The sequence below is a fragment of the Theropithecus gelada genome, chromosome 9 (genome assembly GCF_003255815.1).
Source record: "Theropithecus gelada isolate Dixy chromosome 9, Tgel_1.0, whole genome shotgun sequence".
Lineage (NCBI taxonomy): Eukaryota > Metazoa > Chordata > Mammalia > Primates > Cercopithecidae > Theropithecus > Theropithecus gelada.
Window position 1 is genome coordinate 4,711,499 of NC_037677.1, and position 18,484 is coordinate 4,729,982.

Sequence of the window (18,484 nt, forward strand, 5' to 3'; positions counted from 1 at the left end):
GCAGTTCTACAGTGAGCCTTCAGCCAGGTGGCGTGGGCCTTCCAATTATGTTCTCCCTTTTTCAGTGTGGTTTGGGTTACTCCTTTGAATTTTTACTAAATTTTAGAAGTATTGTGTCAATTCTGATTTTAAAAATCACATGTGATATTGATTCAAATTGCATTAATTCTATAAATTAATTTGGGGAGAAAGACAGTATCACTTGAGTCTTCCAGATCATGATTAGCGAACATCTTTATGTCTTTTTAGGTGGTCTTTAATCAATGTTTCTTTCACAAGTTTTTTTTTTTTTAATTTTTTGACATACAGGTCATTCATAGAGTTTATTACATTTATACATCATAATTATTTTAGGTTTTTGGTGCTATTAAAATGGCAATCTTGAAATTTCAGTTTCAAATTGTTCATTGCTAGCATATTAACATGCAACTGATATTTATTTTTATATATATATATTTATTTATTAGAGATGAGGGGTCTCACTCCATCACCCAGGCTGGAGTGTAGTGGCACAGTCATAGCTCACTGCAGCCTCAAACTTGGAGGCTCAAGCAATGCTCCCACCTCATAGCTGGTATCACAGGCACACACCAACATGCCCAGATAATTTTTTTTTTTTTTTGTAGAGACACGGTCTTGCTATGTTGGGCAGGCTCATCTGGAACTCCAGGCTTCAAGGGATCCTCCTCCCTCTGCCTCCCAAACTGCTGGGATTACACATCTGAGCTACCACACCTGGCCTGATTTTTAAACATTGTTTTGCTAATATCATGTTTCAGTTCTAGTAGCCTTCTATGGATTCATTTGTATTTTCTTACACAATTACACTATCTGTGAATAGAAACAGACTTTTTTTTATTTGCAATCTATGTGCTTTCTTTTTTCTTGCTCCTTATTAAGCTACCTACATTGACCAATAAAAATAGTAACAGGGGACATCCTTGTCTTGTTCCTGATTTTAGAAAGAAAGCATTCATACTTTCACTAACAAATGACTTCAGTTGTAGGGATTTTGTGTGGTTTTTTTTTTTTTAGTTGAGGGCATCTTATTATATTGAATGAATAAATATTGAATTATTTCAGGGTTTTATTTGCATCTCTAAAGATGATCATATGCTTTTCCTTCTTTAGTCTGTTAATATGGTTTATTAACATGGATGATTTTTCGAATATTAAACCAGTCTTTCATTTTCAGAATAAACCCCACATGGTCACGACATGATGCCATTTTTACATGCTGCTGGGTTTGCTTTGCAAACATTTTTAGAATAATTCACATCCCTTCTCATCCAGTGCCATTGTCTTCTGCCTGAAATATTTGCAATGCCACATTAGTCATTTCCTCCAATCTTATCCTCACTTGAATCCACTTGAGTTCCAGCACCATCCATCCAAGTAGAATATCAATCATGGCTCTTTCTTAGCTTTCTAAAGACCCCTTTCATCTCTAAGTGTATAAATTCCTCAGCATATTAAAAATGGATCTCTAGCAAAAGCCTGCGACTTCATCTCTTCTCTCCTTTTCCTGAAATACCGTGGTCCACAAAAGCCATATTTCTTGTATTTCTGTGACTCTACTGTATTGCTCACACTATTTCTTTTCCTGGATTTTTTTTGTACCATATTTATTATGAAGACATCTTTTCATCATTTTTTATGTCTCCACTCAGGCAACCTCTCAGTCTCCAAGAAAAGGCTATTTTCCTCTTTTATGTATAACATAATAGGCAGCTCAGATACCTATTATATATGCGTATATATTCATATGCAAATATGTGAAAGTGAAGTTATCTATCTAAAGGTTGTCTTCCTTATAAGACTAAGCTCCTGGAGAACAATTAGGGTGGTATTACATTTATTTATTTATTCATTTTTATTTATTATTATTATTTTTTGAGATGGAGTCTCACTCTGTTGCCCAGGTTGCAATGCAGTGGCGTGATCTTGGCTCACTGCAACCTCTGCTTCCCAGGTTCAAGTGATTTTACTGCCTTGAGTAGTTGGGATTACAGGCATGCATCACCATGCCTGGCTAATTTTTGTATTTTTAATAGAGATGGGTTTCGCCACGTTGGCCAGGCTGGTCTCGAACTCCTAACCTCAGGTGATCCATTTGCCTCTGCCTCCCAAAGTGATACTGTATTTATATCCCTTGCTTCTAGCCCAGTGCCTGGCTCCATCACAAGTACCTGATAATGTTTGTTGAACTATTCTGGGCTAAGTAGCACTGACATGGGTGGATTCTTGAGAAAGGATGTGACCATGATTTGCGTCTCATTAGCCAGCGTCCCTACAACTTAGCTTGGCACTGGCTGGAGTGAAGAGTGAGCAGAAGTGAGATAATCCTCTTCTGCAGTTCCACGTTCATGTCTGTAATGCCCTTTGGACTCACAGACCGCTTCAAACTTACAATGAATGCAGAGTTCTTTACTACAAATAAATCTATCTATGCACAGACATAGCAAGTTTTTAATTCCAAAAGGCTCACAGAACTGTTGGTTCCATCCCTTTCCCAATGCCTGTACAGGTTTTCCATTGTGAGTTGCACAGTGGAATTACAGCAGTGTCCGACAAGACCAGGTGATCCAGGAATGGAAGACAGGATGAGCAGACAGATGAAGGAAACTGAAAGACGGAGGCTTGGGATAGACCCAGGGCCTCTTCTTTCCACCTTTGCTGGAGATCCTTGGTTAGGAGACCTTAGGACAAAAACTGCTGGGCTGTTCTCTGTCAGCACAGGGGCTTGGGAGCAACATCACGGGATATTTACTGTTCCTCCACAGATACCATTCACAAATAGCCAGAGTCTTAATGGTGTTGTTTGGAGGAGAGAATTAATAGGGGCAAAGCTCTAATTCCCTTGAGAAAGCTACAGTTTTCTGCCGAGAAGTGTGTAAGGGTTGCCCATGACAACTCTGCAGCGGAAGCAGACAACCGAGTTGTTATTACCTGAGGACAGAGGCCGGTCCTTCCACCTCTCCTTAAGGAGCCATTTCTCTCTGCTTCTCTACTCACTGATGACATCCAGGCTCTTCTTTGTGCCAACTTTTCTCTCTCTTAGTGAAGCCTTCCCCTCAGCAAACAAACACAGTCCAGTGCCCGTTAACAAAGAGGCAACAAAGCAAGACTAAAATAACAAGGCCAAAAGAAATCCAAACCCAAAACCAAAGAAAGTATCATCCCTCTGACCCCACCTGGCCTTCAATCTCTCCATTCACAGCCAAGTCCTGTAAAGAAGAGGGCACGGCCTGCACATCCTGCCTCCTCACTTTTCATTCACTCTCGAATCTTACACGATGAATCTTGCCTTCACGTGGGTCACACTGAAGCCGCTTGTGTGAATGTCACCACTGAACTTGTCACTGCCTCACCTTCCCCTCCTTTAAGCAATTTTTCAGGTGTCTGTGATGCCACCGTATAAAAATCGGAGTATCTTTAGCTTTAAGTTTTAAAAAATGGGTAAAAATGAAAGACTGTATAAGGAAATTTTATTATCTCAGGTAAACTAACCACACTTGGCAACAAGAGGTCCCAATATCTGGAGTCTCCAAGATTAATTCATCATCAGGGCCTGCATCGTCAAGGCGCTATTGCTGCCTTTTTCAATGCGGCCACGTTCACGTGATGCTGATTTGGGGGCTTGATCCACTCGAGCTTTCGTGGTGTGTGTGTGTGTGTGTGTGTGTGTGTGTGTGTGCATGTGTGTGTGTTTGAGAAAAGGCATAGGAAGTTGGGAGGAAGAGAAAGAAAGAGGGAGGGAGGGAGAGTAATAAGAGAGAAACAGAGACAGAGAGTGCTGTGTGCATGTATGTGACATGTGACTGTGTGAGAGTACCTGTGTTTGGTAAGAACAAAACCAGACACACCACTGTCCACCAAATGCAAGGAAATTGTTTCTTCCCAGGCTTTGAGAACCTGAAAAAATTTTCTAGGAATCCTTTGGGACAAGGGACCCCTTGTCCCAGCATAAATGATTCACAGCCTTGAAGGAAAAGACTCCCCTTAGCTTAGGAGTTCCTAAGTAGAGAAAGTCCTATTTGGGCTTAGGAGCCATTCCCCACTCTAAATGATTCAGTCCCATAGGGAAGAGGACCACAGGACAGGTTTACACTCAACAGGACTGTCCTGATTCACGAGGAAAGGGCTGGGCAGGTTCTGCCAGTGTGGATGAAGGAGTAATGCTTGTTGGGTGGACGACCAGTAATGCCTGCCCAACTCCTTCCCCTGGGTTCTTTCCTAGTTCTGTGGCACAAGTTTCATGGTCTCAGCTTCCGCCCATCCATCAATGTCCTTGTTAATGGAGGTGTTCAGGACCCTCTCCCATCACTTCTTCCTCCCCACTTTCCACTCACAACTTTGGGCCTGTCCACCACCTGAATGCACTTGACCTGGACATCCATTTATCTAGGAGAGCTATCTCACTTGTGTTCAAATTGATATTCTCTCTGATAGATAAGACAGAAAATCTGAACTAATCACACACACTTATACACACAAAAATACACTCACACTTAGACACACACACGCATACACAGACACGCACAGAAATACACAGACACACACATACACGCACACCAGCACATGCACACACACACAGACACCCTCAGACACGCAGAAACACACACAAACACAAATTCATGGACACACACACACAATGACACAGATGCACAGACTCATTCCAAACCTTTCCTCTCGCCTTGCACTTTTAATTACTGAATCAAATCATAACCCACACCATTACCCACGCCAGGAACCAGTGAATATACCTGACTTTTACTCCTCTCTTGAGCCCCACAGTTGCTGCCAGGAGTTGTGTCCTGCTGATGGCTGCTCTTCCACATGTCTCACCAGCTTCTCCTCTTCTGCACACTCTGAGACTGTTTAGTGCAGGCCTCTACGATTGCACACAGGTGCTGCCTGTCACCCCAAAAGTAGGCTTGTTCTCTCCACCTCCACCCAGAGAGAGCCTCTGCAGCTGGGGGTGCAAATGTGGCAGGATTTCCATCCTTTCCAACATACTCACACTCATTTTATGACCTAGAATGTGGTCACTTCTCTCTTGGTGAATGTCCCAAGTACAGCATGTGTATTTGCTTCGATTGGGTGTAGTCAATAATGTCCTGGGCAGGGTCGAGTTGTCCGGCTCTTCTATCTTTTCACAGATTGTCTGGGCACTGATTCCAACAGTTCTGTGTTGAAATCTCCAGCTAGAATTGCAGACTATTTCCTCTTTTCAGTTCTATCAGCTTTTGATTCCTGTATTTTGAAACTCCAACATGAAACCCACACTCATTTAGGATTAATATGGAAGCCACCCTTTAAATAAGAATTCTATCTTAAAATTAATATTACTCTGTCATCTTAAGAAGACGTGAGGCCTGTGAGAGCAGGTACTGTGTATTTTATGTCTGTATTCTTTCTGTTTCACACTGCAGCCATAATTGATGATGAATAAATAATGATCCCTCTTGAAGATCTGGTCCCTGTCTCCAGGGCAGTGCTATGGGAAAAAAAGAGCAAATTCCTGCCTTCCAAGCACTCCTCCACTCCAACAAACACACTGCGTTGGGAAAACAGCAGTGATGAAGGTGCTGGGCCTGCGGTGGAAAGGTAACACACATTTCCCGTCCTCAAGAGCTTGCAGCACCAGCAGGCCGGCCGTTACACAGACAGCGCAGTGTGCTTCTATGCCAGGGTGGACCCGGGAGTCGGTCCTCCCTGTTACTTACAAGACTGGAATCCTGGCAAAGTTACTGAACTTCTCTGTGCGTTGGTTTATCCATCATGAAAGTCGGGTTAAAAAGAATACCCCACCCCTAGGGTGGAAGTGGGACTTGCTTGAATTAATACTTAGAACAGTTGGTTTTTTTTAAGTATTTCGCATAGCTGTTATTAAACTAACATCGAAAGAGTTGCCTGGTTATTTTAATATGGTCTTCACATAGGCAGTACAGCTGGCCAGATGTAGCGTTTCATTTATCACTGAGTCTCTCTTCTGCCTCCGTGAGACTTCCCAGGAGTTGCTTTGATGCTGCAGGGAGTCACACATCTCCAGATGCATCACTGGTGACTCTGCGAACACCTGACCTGGTCCATTACACACGGGGCTTACGTGCTTAACTATGGGATGATGATTCTTCTCTAGCTCTTGGGGGTCATTCCATTGCTCCTACTCTACCGGTTGTGTAAAGTTAGCACTGTATGAGTTGCATACATTAGCGCCAGATGTCATTGACTTCTTCTTCTTTTTTTTTTATTATTATTATTTTTGAGACAGAGTCTTACTCTGTTGCCCAGGCTGGAGTGCAGTGTGTCATCTTGGCTCATTGTAACCTCTGCCTCCCAGGTTCAAGCAATTCTCGTGCTTCAGTCTCCAGAGTAGCTGGGATTACAGGTGTGAGCCAACGTGCCCAGCTAATTTTTTTTTTTTTTTTTGTATTTTTAGTAGAGACAGGATTTTGCCATGTTGGCCAGGCTGGTCTCAAACTCCTGGTCTCATTGACCTGCCTTGGCCTCTCAAAGTGCTGGGATTATAGGCATGAGCCCTTGAGCCCAGCATAGATGTCACTGAAATTCAAGGGGGGGAAATCATTTGGAATGATCACAGCGACTGGTCCAGAGATGACTAACAGCTTAAAATGACCCCACCTGAAACAGCGGCGATCAGTGGAATGTCCAAGTGTGTGTGTGTGTGTATATATATATTAATTTATATATATATATAATATAATACACATATTATATATATATATTTTTAATGAAGCTATTTTGGACCAGAAACCCTAAGAATGTTTAGTCTGGAGTTCCATAATTATAAAAAAACTTCTGAAGTTAATAATCGTTTTTATCTGAAACCATGCTCTTTAACTCAGTAACTCTTTCTCAGGGTTTGCCTTCTCTGAGCCACAAGCATCCATTTGGCCCCTACCAAAGGGACCAGACTTTCATGATGGATAAAAGGACGCTAGTGCCAGGCAGGTTCTGCTTCTAAATTTTGGTTTAAAAAATGAAAAAATCTCCTTTTCGATATTCTAAAAACTCACCTCCCCTAAAGTCATGAAGCCTGGTTTATAAACTTTAGAGAAGAACCTAGGTCTTCGAGGCTAACACATATTAGTGTATTAAAAAATATGGTAAACCAGCCGGGCACAGTGGCTCACGCCTGGAATCCCAACACTTTGGGAGGCCAAGGCAGGTGGATCACTGGAGGTCAGGAGTTTGAGACAAGACTCGCCAACATGGTAAAACCCCGTCTCTACTAAAAATACGAAAATTAGCCAGGCTTGGTGGCATGCTCCTGTAATCCCAGCTACTCGGGAGGCAGAGGCACGAGAAATGCTTGAACCTGGGAGGCAGAGGTTGCAGCGAGCAGATATCCCATCACTGCACTCCGGGTTGGGCAACAGAGCAGGACTCTGTCTCAAAAAAAAAAAAAAAAAGGGTAAACGAACATTGCCTTAAACAAAAAATTGTATCTTATAAGATTTTATAAGTTGCACATTATCAACTCATTCTAGTTAAATACTTAAAAATTACTTCAAAATTAATCCTATGGATTTTGTTGTTGTTGTTGTTGTTGTTGTTGTTGTTGTTTTTTGAGACGGAGTCTCGCTCTGTCGCCCAGGCTGGAGTGCAGGGGCGCGATCTCAGCTCACTGCAAGCTCCACCTCCCGGGTTCACGCCATTCTCCTGCCTCAGCCTCCAGAGTAGCTGGGACTACAGGCGCCGCCACCACGCCCGGCTAATTTTTTTTTTTTTTTTGTATTTTTAGTAGAGACAGGGTTTCACCGTGTTAGCCAGGATGGTCTCGATCTTCTGACCTCGTGATCCGCCCCTCTTGGCCTCCCAAAGTGCTGGGATTACAGGCGTGAGCCACCGCGCCGGCCAATCCTATGGATTTTTAAAGGAAGGAAAGCTTAGACACAAACTCAGGAGCCAGATTGTTTTCCAACCCTTGGGCCTGCCACTTACTAAGTGTACCAGCCTCCCTCAGAGTCACTCTATTCCTCATGGACTCTGAATAATAAGTGTACACTTGACAGAACATACAGAGTGGTAATGTGGAACAAAAAATAGAATATTTAAACGACTTACCTAACAGTAGGAAAAAAAAAATAAGTACACTTAGAAGTGTTTTTATTTTCTTATTTGCAAAACACCCCTTATGTGGTAAGGTCTAACAATATACATGTAAACGTTTTACAGAAAATTATTGTAGCTTTGGATAATTTAATATATGTCAAATACTTGAGATGGCATAATTCGATTTTATGTCAGTAATATCGAGTGAGACTAATCAAGATATCACGATTATGTTGCAAAATTAAAATGAGGATGTTGAGAGGATTTCTCAGGCTTCCGTGAGTCACTGCCTGGGTTGTATTAATAGTTTCATTGTGCTAGGTGCAGTGGCCCACGCCTGTAATCCCAGCACTTTGGGAGGCCGAGGCGGGCGGATCACCTGAGATCAGAAATTCAAGACCAGCCTGGTCAACGTGGTGAAACCCCGTTTCTACTAAAAATACAAAAATTAGCCGGGTATGGTGTCAGGCGCCCGTAATCCCAGCTACTCGGGAGGCTGAGGCAGGAGAATCGCTTGAACCCGGGAGGGGGAGGTTGCAGTGAGCCAAGATTGCGCCATTGCACTCCAGCCTGGGCGACAAGAAGGAAACTTCGTCTCCAAAGCAAAACAAAACAAAACAAAACAAAAACAAAAAACGTTTCATTGTTTCACCTCCACATAGCTCTGTCTGCATTTTGAGTAATGGCCACCAGAGGGCAGGAAGAACCAATCTATAAAGCGCACAAGGGTTTCACCAACTTTGAAGTCCTACCTTAGAAGGAAAGTTGTCCGCTAATACGTAGGAACTATTTTTAATTATACCATTATTTCTCCTCAATTTTATTTATAAATTAATGAATTCACCTTGAATTGGTTAAATCAATTGAATTAAATCAATTCACAAAATAGTTCCAAAGCTCAAGTACATCCTTATCAACTTGATTTACAATTTGTGAATTTTCTCTGAATCAATCTATATACAATCAACAATAATATAATTATTTAGAAAATGAGGCTGGTAAAAATATGTTGGCTTTACATTTTTTGCCTGTGCAAGTAAATATAAAAATGCCTTTCTTCACATTGCTTCCATTTATAAACTGTTTTTAAAAATCATAAATTAAGACATGTATATTGTAAAAATCTCAAAACATCCAGCATTTTAAAAATTGTCTTATGCCTTACTGCTCCCTCCCATAGGTAATCACTGCTACATTTCTCATTTACTGCAAAATTCTCTATGCATATGGAGCACATAGATGGATAGATTGATGGGGTGTGTGTGTGTATGAATGTGTATGTGTCTGTGGGGGGGAGTGTGTCTATGTGGGCGTTTGTATGTGTGTCTATTTGTGTTTATTTATGTCTGTGTGTGTATGCATATTACATATGTGTATGCACATGTGTGTATACAGCATATGTGTATGTGTCTGTGTACTTGTGTCTGTGTATTTGTGTGTGAGTACATCTGTGTGTATGTCTCTGTGCCTGTGTCTGTGTATTTGTATGTATGTGTGTATTGGCATGTGTATGTTTGTATATGTATGCATATGTGTGTATGTGTGTGTATGTATGTACAGTATATTATGTGTTTGAATGTGTGTGTCATATTTATCAAATTCCATGTGGTATTAATCTGTTCCCACACTGCTATAAATGACTATCTGACACTGGGTCATTTATGAAGAAAAGAGGTTTAATTGACTCACAGTCCTGCATGGGTGGGGAGGCCTCAGGAAACTTACAACCTTGGCAGAAGGCAAAGGGGAAGTCAGCACATCTTAATATGGCGGATCAGAAGAGAGAGAGGGAAGTGGGTACTGCCATACACTTTTAAACCATCAGATCTCATGAGAACTCACTATCACGGGAACAGCAAGGGGGAATCTGTCCCCATGATGCAATCACCTTCCACCTGGTCCCTCTCCCAACATTGGGAATTACAAGTCAACATGAGATTTGGGTGGGGACATAGAGCCAAACCGTATCACACATCTTGCTTTTACACTGAGTGTGGGACCTTGGACACTTTCCCTATCAGCATGTGTGGCTGCACCACATGGATTTCAGTAGTGGCAGAATATTCCCTTCTATAGATTCTACAATTCATCCAAACAGTCTTCATTCCTTATTTAAGGCAAAACAAATTACAGTATAAAAACTTAAGGCCGGGCATGGTGGCTCACGCCTGTAATCTCAACTCAGGAGATTGCGGCAGGAGAATGGTGTGAACCCAGGAGCTTGCAGTGAGCCGAGATCCGAGATCGCGCCACTGCACTCCAGCCTGGGCGACAGAGCAAGACTCTGTCTCAAACAAACAAACAAACAAACAAACTAAATTCATATTAAAAATCATTGTTGTTTCCTTCCAGTGGTCTTAATTCCAACCAGGTTGGTGAAGAAGCCAGTTGGATTGCCAATCACTGCTGAAGGTGGCTGGCCCCTGCTCTTGTCTCCCAGTTATCAGGCTCTGGCTGCTTCTGGGTCAGAGGAACAGGGCGTCCTCATTCAGGCTGTGAGTCGTCCCTCTGGGTCCCTCACACCAAGGGATGAAGCAGCAGCCATTCCGCCGGAGAGCAGTCACTCACCCACCCTTGGGTCCAGGAGAGGCATTGCAGGCTCTACCCTCAGACCCTTCTTTCCAAAGCTCCTTCTCTTCACCCTGTATCCAGGGCACTTGGCCTGAAGAGCCTGTGTCTTCCAAAAGCTTCTGCTGCCTTCCCTACCCAGATCCCTCAGACAAGGAGCTGTAAGGCCCAGCTCCAGCAGGAAATGAAGGAAGAGGGAAGAAGGAGAAGCAGAGAGAGGAGAGATGCATAAATTAATACCTCCAGAAGCAACCTTGCTACAGACACATCATTCGTTTCTATTTTTTTCTCTGTGTCACACAGTGCTGTAATGCAGAGGAACTGCTGCTTTGAAGGGTATGTGTCTGAGATTGACAAGTTGCTGTTCCCTGTGTGTCCCCATCGATGACACGCAAGACCCTTTCCTTCCACATTCTCATGTGTACACAACGGGGCTTTAACATTTACTAATATATATACCACCTTCTTGTCATCTAGAGTTTCAATTCTTCCATTATAAAGAATGTGGTACATTGTTCATTTCGTTATATCTTTACCATTTATATTATTCTCCTAAATTCTTGCCCAAGACATTTGAAGTCTCCTAAAACAAGAAGGTATAACTGGATAGTTCAAACTAAGATTTTATGAAGAGATGTAAATCATTTACAGAAAGGACAAATATGTTCTAGAAATCTGAGATTGAATTATTGTAAATTTGACTATGAGCTATAAAAACTGACATATAGTATCAACAATATTATTATCTAATATCAGATGTCATCCCATAAATGAATGCTTTCATATTATTACAAACAAAAAATTTAGAATGAAAAGCTACAGGAAATTATCTCATAGTTCTAAAATATGGGCTACCTTTCCAACTTTAAAGAAAAAACAAAAGCACAGTGGTAGTAAAGTAGAGAGGAGATGGGGAGTTTCCCATACTGAAGAATTCCTGCAATGAAGTCCTGGGCACATTTTTTAAAATTACAAAACTAAAACAATAAAGGCATCTAATATATAATTCAGCGTGGGAAAATAAAAACAAATTGCTAGTTTAACTTACCAATACTATGAGCAATTTAAAATTGTTAGATTCCACCAAATAATTGTTAAATGAGATAAGCCACGTAAATGTCCTAGTACAATACCTGAAGTATGGTATTCTCAATAAATTTCAGTTATTGTCATTTTAATAGTTACAATTATTTTCAAAAGTTGTTTAATCTTTTTTTCTTCCAATCCATGTTAATTCTAACTGATTCAGCTTAAAAGGAATCTACTTCAAGATTGAATTTGAACAAGAAATGGGATCCCCTGTAGTGATGTTTGAGAGAGCTGGGATTACTCTCCTTAAGGCCTCTATTTAACTAAAATTTTATTGGAAGTGGATAACATGTGGCGGTTGGACGTACTGAAATCACTGATAAACAAATCTGCAAAGAATTCACTTGAGGGGTAGATGAGTGTCTTCCACCCCATTCAAGGTTGTCATTTTCCACAAAGTTCAGGCATTGGAGTGAAATGACACGATAATACTATACTAAATCAACACATTGGTTATGTGATGGCAACACCTGTAGCCATTTCAGATACGGGCAGATGCTCCCATTTATTAAAGCCACATGGAGAGGATACAGCAGGAAACATGAAGCAAGAGGGAAGAAGGAGAAGCAGAGAGAGGAGAGATGCATAATTTAATACCTCCAGAAGCAACCTTGCTACAGACACATCTTTTGTTTCTATTTTTTCCTGTGTCACACAGTGCTATAATGCAGAGGAACTGCTGCTTTGAAGGGTACGTGCCTGCACAGTTTGAGATTGACAAGTTGCAGTCCCCCATGTGTCCGCATCGATGAGAACCACATTTATGGTTCTTGTGGTTGCTTGGACAGTCTTTATTTTCATCATGAGACAAAGATAAGGCAGACATTTCAGGTGAAAGTCTAACACCAGTTAAGCTGTGGTAGAAGACAGGATAGTTGGCTTTGCTCAACTTCAGTGAAAAAGAGCTCCTTATGATATCATAATCTTGTCCTCAGAAACTTGTGGACTAATATTTGTGGCTGTCTTTTTATCCTTTACTTTAGCCACTTACTGGTTGCTTTCTGTGTATGTGGGGCCAGTTTATGTGAGATATGAAGAAGGAATTTTCCTTTATTGGGAATGTCTAATAAGCATTTACAAGCAGAATTTCCTCCTGATTTTTTTTTCTCTGCACTCTGAATAGTGGGAAGTGTTTTGAGGGTCTTCTGACACTACACCACAGTGATTTTTATTTTTCTGTCATAATCCATTTATGACTAAAAAGTGATGCTTTTTTTTTCTTTTTTTTTTCTTTTTTTTTTGAGATGGAGTTTCGCTCTGTCACCCAGGCAGAAGTGCAGTGGCCCGATCTCAGCTCACTGCAACCTCCACCTCCCAGGTTCAAGCGATTCTCCTCAGCCTCCTAAGTAGCTGGGATTACAGGTGTGTGCCCCCATGCCTGGGTAATTTTTGTATTTTTAGTAGATACAAGGTTTCACCATTTTGGACAGGCTGGTCGCAAACTCCTGACGCTGTGATCCACCCACCTCGGCCTCCCAAAGTGCTGAGATTACAGCTATGAGCCACCACACCTGGCCACATGATGGTTTTTTTTGGTTGCTCACATGACAAGCTATTATTTTTGTATCACTTTAAACAGAATTTAAGATAGAGACTTCATACATTCCTTCTTGAGCTCCCTTCCACTACAGCAGTTGAATTTTGTCCAGATTCTGTAAACTAGTATTGCTGCCTGAGTGGCCATGGTATTTCCTTTGAGCTGAATTTGGCTGTTTTAGCTTCTTATTAGACAAAACAGTATACTTGGAGTCCTGGTGAATAACCAAACAAATGGAATTCCTTGTTCACAAAGATCTAGCACAGTGCTTCGGTGCAGAGGTCCATGCTTCCCCACTTGATCTTGTCATCACTGGCTCAGCCAAATGCTATTTCTCAAAGGTCATAAATCTCACATACTCTTTGTGGAGTCTTTCCTCTTTTTGTACATTTATAATCCCTGGCCTCTAAGTAGTCTATTCACTTCTAAAGCTGTTGACTTGGCAAGACAACAACTGAGTCATTCACACAAGCAAATCTGCTCTTGGAGGACAAAAAGAGGTTTATTTTGGCTTAGATGATTCTGATTGGTCATCTTCATTGAAACCTTGGCAGAAGATAGGTCCCTGGGCTATCAGGGAGAGAAGTCAAGTAAACCTTTAGTGCCAGGAATGGTGTTTGTAAAGATCCAGCATGAAGTGATACATTTCATCCTTGGGCTTCTTACTGGCTTCAACCCAAACAGAATCACTTAGTGCTGTTCCCTGGGTTAATGATGTTATTAGAATAAGTGACTGAAAGCAACAACTGAAAGGCTGAGTGCTTTGTTGTGAGGTGTGCAAAAATTCAATTCTATCAAAACAGGCTTGGCAGAGCTGCCACCAGTGGGACGGGGCTTAGCTTTTGTTAGCTACTTCTTTGATGCTTCATGGGCAGCTGGCATTTCTGTTGCTGGTTTCTACTCTCTCAACCCTAGTGGACCCTGCATTTTCTCCCCTGAGTGTCCTTATCTTTCCAGATGCAAAAAACCCGTGTGCTATTGTTTCTGCACTTCTCCCTGTCCTCATCTCTAAACATCATATGTGTGCAGAGAAATCACACTTGTTGCTCTGTTGTCTCAAAGGGTTTAGGCCTGAGTTTGCTGAGGTCATTATGAAGGTTGTGTGAAGCTGTGCCAAACATTGAGAGACATACACACAGGCTGTAGCAGATGTGTGTTATTCTCTCAATGCATGCACTGATGATGGGGATTTAGAATGAGCCACTGTGCAAAGGATGCCCCAGAGAGACTATTCCCTATACATTATTATTCAGTGTAAGATATCCAATAAAGCAACTGGATAAAGAAATGCCTATATCTAAACCTAAAATATTCACTCCCTCCCAGAGTTAACTTCCCTCATCCTTGAGAACAGGCCATCCATGGAGTCACCAAAATGCACTTTTTAAAAAGTGTATTCATACTACACTTCATCTTCATGCTCCTTTTCCCCTTGACAATGTGTTATATGTTGAGAATCTTTAAATAAAACTCCTCAACCACCAAAGAATTATTTCTCCCTATTTCTATTCATTAGTACTTCTTATCTTGAAGGCTGATTTCAATGATCATTTATCCCTCACAACTTCATATAATTTCTTCCTTTTAGAATCCCACTGAATATCATTTATATTTATCCCATGCTGCTTTTTTATTCTAGTTTATATTATTACTTGTGAACTTTCCTAATCTCCTCTCCCAAACACACAAACCCTTCAGCGACTTCCATGGGAGGTTCTCTTATCTATTACTCTTCACATCCCCAGCCATGGGATATGCAGGAGACACTAATAGATCTAGTATATCACACAGGAAGCAGATCACTAGGACAACAATTACAAACAGCAAATCCCAGTATCCACTAAAGACAGTGACAAGGATAAAAAGACAATACCTGAGAAGGAGGTAATAAGTATTCATGAAGAAGAATTCCTTAAGCCTCAGCATCTTAGCAGCTATAGCAGAATGCCATAACAAAGACAAAAATATTTCGAGTGTGAAGTTACACCATAACATACAAATGCATCTGTCAATGAGGCCATTAGAAATCTTTCAGACCAAAGGTCCCAAACACCCACTATAACTTTCTCATTTAATAGGGCACGTGTGGGGAAACTGTACTGTTCAAAAGCACTCCTATCAGGAAAAGGCAAAAAAAGTCCCTTCACGACTCCTTCTCAACACTGTACTGGATATCCTAATATAAGACAAAAAAGGAACTAAAAGGTATACAGGTTGGGTGCAGTGGCTCACGCGTGTAATCCCAGCACTTTGGGAAGACGAGGAGGGTGGATCACAAGGTCAGGAGTTTGAGACCAGCCTGACCAGCAAGGTGAAACCCCGTCTCTACTAAAAACCTAAAAATTAGCCAGGCATGCTGGTGCATGCCTGTAATCCCAGCTACTCAGGAAGCTGAGGCAGGAGAATCACTTGAACCCAGGAGGCAGAGGTTGCAGTGAGCCGAGATCCCGCTACTGCACTCCAGTCTGGGTGACAGAATGAGACTGTCTCAAAAAAGAAAAAAGCAAAAAAGTATACAGTTTGGGAAGAAAAAAAATAAACTGTCTTTGTTTACAGGTGACATTATTGCCTATCTTAATTCCCAAAGAATTGACAAATACTCTTCTGAAACCACTAAACAATTATAGCAAGGTTGCAGAAGACCAGATTAATATACAAAAGTCAACTATTTTCCTATATATCAGAATTCAATAAGTGATATTTGAAACTAGAAAGCACAGTACCATTTACATTAGCAGCCCCCAAAATGAAATACTTATGTATAAATCTAAGAAAATATTTATGAGTCCTATATAGGAAAACTACAAAACTCTGATGAAAGATGTATAAATAATAAATAAATAAAGTGATATTCCATGTTCATGAATACAAGGACTCAATATTGTCAAGACATCAGCTGTCTGTCCCCAAATTGATCTAAACATTCAATGTAATCCCATCAAAATTTTACTAAATTATTTTGTGGATATTTTGTGGACAAACTGAATCTACAGTTCATACGAAGAAGCAAAAGACCCAGAATAGACAACTCAATATTGAAGGAAAAGAACAAAGTTAGAGGACTCACACTACCTGACCTCAAGACCTACAAGAAATCTGCTACCGTAATCATGACAGTGTGGCATTTATGAAACAGGCAAATGGATCAACGCAACAAAATAGCACAGAAATAGACCACCACAAATATAGTAAGCTGATGTTTGACAAAGGAGCAAAGGCAATACACGGGAGAACATGCAGTCTTTTCAACAAATGATGTTGGACATCCACATGCAAAAAAATAAATCCAGACACATATCTCACACTTTTCATTAAAATTTAATCAACGTGGATCAAAGGCCTAAATGTAAAACACAACACTACAAAACTTATAGAAAATAAGAGAAAATCTAGATGATCTTGGGTTCAGTGATCTATTTATTTATTTTTATTTTTTATAGTGATTACTGTGTTCCAGTATATTCTAATTTACTAATTTTTATTTTAATTTTTTTCTGTCTGGTCTCTGATTTTTTAATTTTAATTTTTATTTCAATTGTTTTGGGGTGACAAGTGGTGTTTGGTTGCATGGAAAAGTTATTTAGTGGTGATTTCTGATATTCTGGTGCACTCATCACCAGAGTAGTGCACATTGTACCCAATGTGTGTAGTCTTTTATCTCTCACTCCCCTCCCATCCTTCCCCGAGTCCCCAAAGTCCATTATATCATTCTTATGCCTTTGCAGTGACTTTTAAAATACAACATCAAAGCGATGAGCCATGAAATAAATAATTGATAAGCTGACTTCATTAAAATAAAAAAGCTTTCCTTCTGCTAAAGACAATGTCAAGGGAATGAAAAGACAAGCTACAGACTGGGAGAAAATATTTACAAAGACACATCTAATAAAAGACTCTTATCCAAAATACACAAAGAACTCTTAAAATCGAACAATAAGAAAATGAACGACCCAAATAAAAAATGGACAAAAGACCTGAAAACACGCCTTATCAAAGATATACAGATCGCAAACAAGCAGAGTAAAAGATGCTCAACGTCATAGACTTACGGAATTTCTATCAAAACAATGAAATAGCATCACACACGATCGCAGTGCAGTTGAGCTTCCCCCAGGCACACTGTTCCCAGACTTGTGCAGGGCTGGTTCCCTCACTCTTTGCCTTTCTGTTTGCAGCACAAATGCCACTTCACTGAGGTGTTGAGGACTCCCTCACTCTGTCCCTTCCGCCTCCCACCACAAGCACCTGCTTTATTTTACTATAGCACCTGCTCTTTTTTTTTCTCATGCATTTGCTTTTACGCTCTGTCCATCCATTCCTCCAAACGGTGAGCTCCTGAGGGCAGGGCCCATGCAGGTCATTTTCAGCACTGCACCCTGGTCTAACTTGCCCCTTGCACAGGTGAGTGCTCCAGGCACAGTTTCTGAATGAATAAATGAGAGTATGCAAGAGCCCCCTTCCCACCTGTGAGGAGCTCACATTGTGGGGATGGATGCTACTCACAGGAGATGCAAGTTGGGTGGGAGGCAGGGGGACCCTGGGAGTTTCTCTGGCTGCAGCTGCCGCACTGAGCAGAATGGACACCGCCTCCCCTGATGGCCAGCACTGGAACTGCAGACCCAGGCGAGGAACCCAGAAACAAAGCCCTCACCTGGGTGTGGGTGTCCTCAAGGCAGTAAGACTCTCAGGGCTGAGGGGGGCAATGAAGGGGAGCTGTAAACTCCAGGAGAGATGAGAGGGGTGTCGGAAGGTTCTCTTGACCCCTCTTTCCCTCCACTGGCCCCGCAGGAACGCAGGCCACTCATAATGGGGGTGTCCAGTCCACTCCATCCACTTCCAAATGGGAGCCCGAGGCTGCAAGCACGGACACCCCACTCCACATGCAGGGTTCGGCCTCCCCTGCACCACCCAGGACCCCCGCTGTCCTGCAAGCCCAGCTGCTCTGGGCCAGGAAGGACCCCAGAGAGTGGAAGGCCTTTTCCAAGGGCACGGTGGGTCCCTGACGGGGAACCAAAGCCAGGCACGCTTCTCCCAGGCTGGGGGCCTCAGGGCACCTGAGAATGGCCATCCTTGGTACAAGGGGGTGGGGCCCCACTCCCGCCCGCCCTGTGGCTCAGGGGACGCAGGACTCTGCACCCTGACCCTAGAGCTTGCCCTAGGATGGCCCAGCCATGGAGACGCCCTGGAACGGTGAGGACTCTCTGCCCA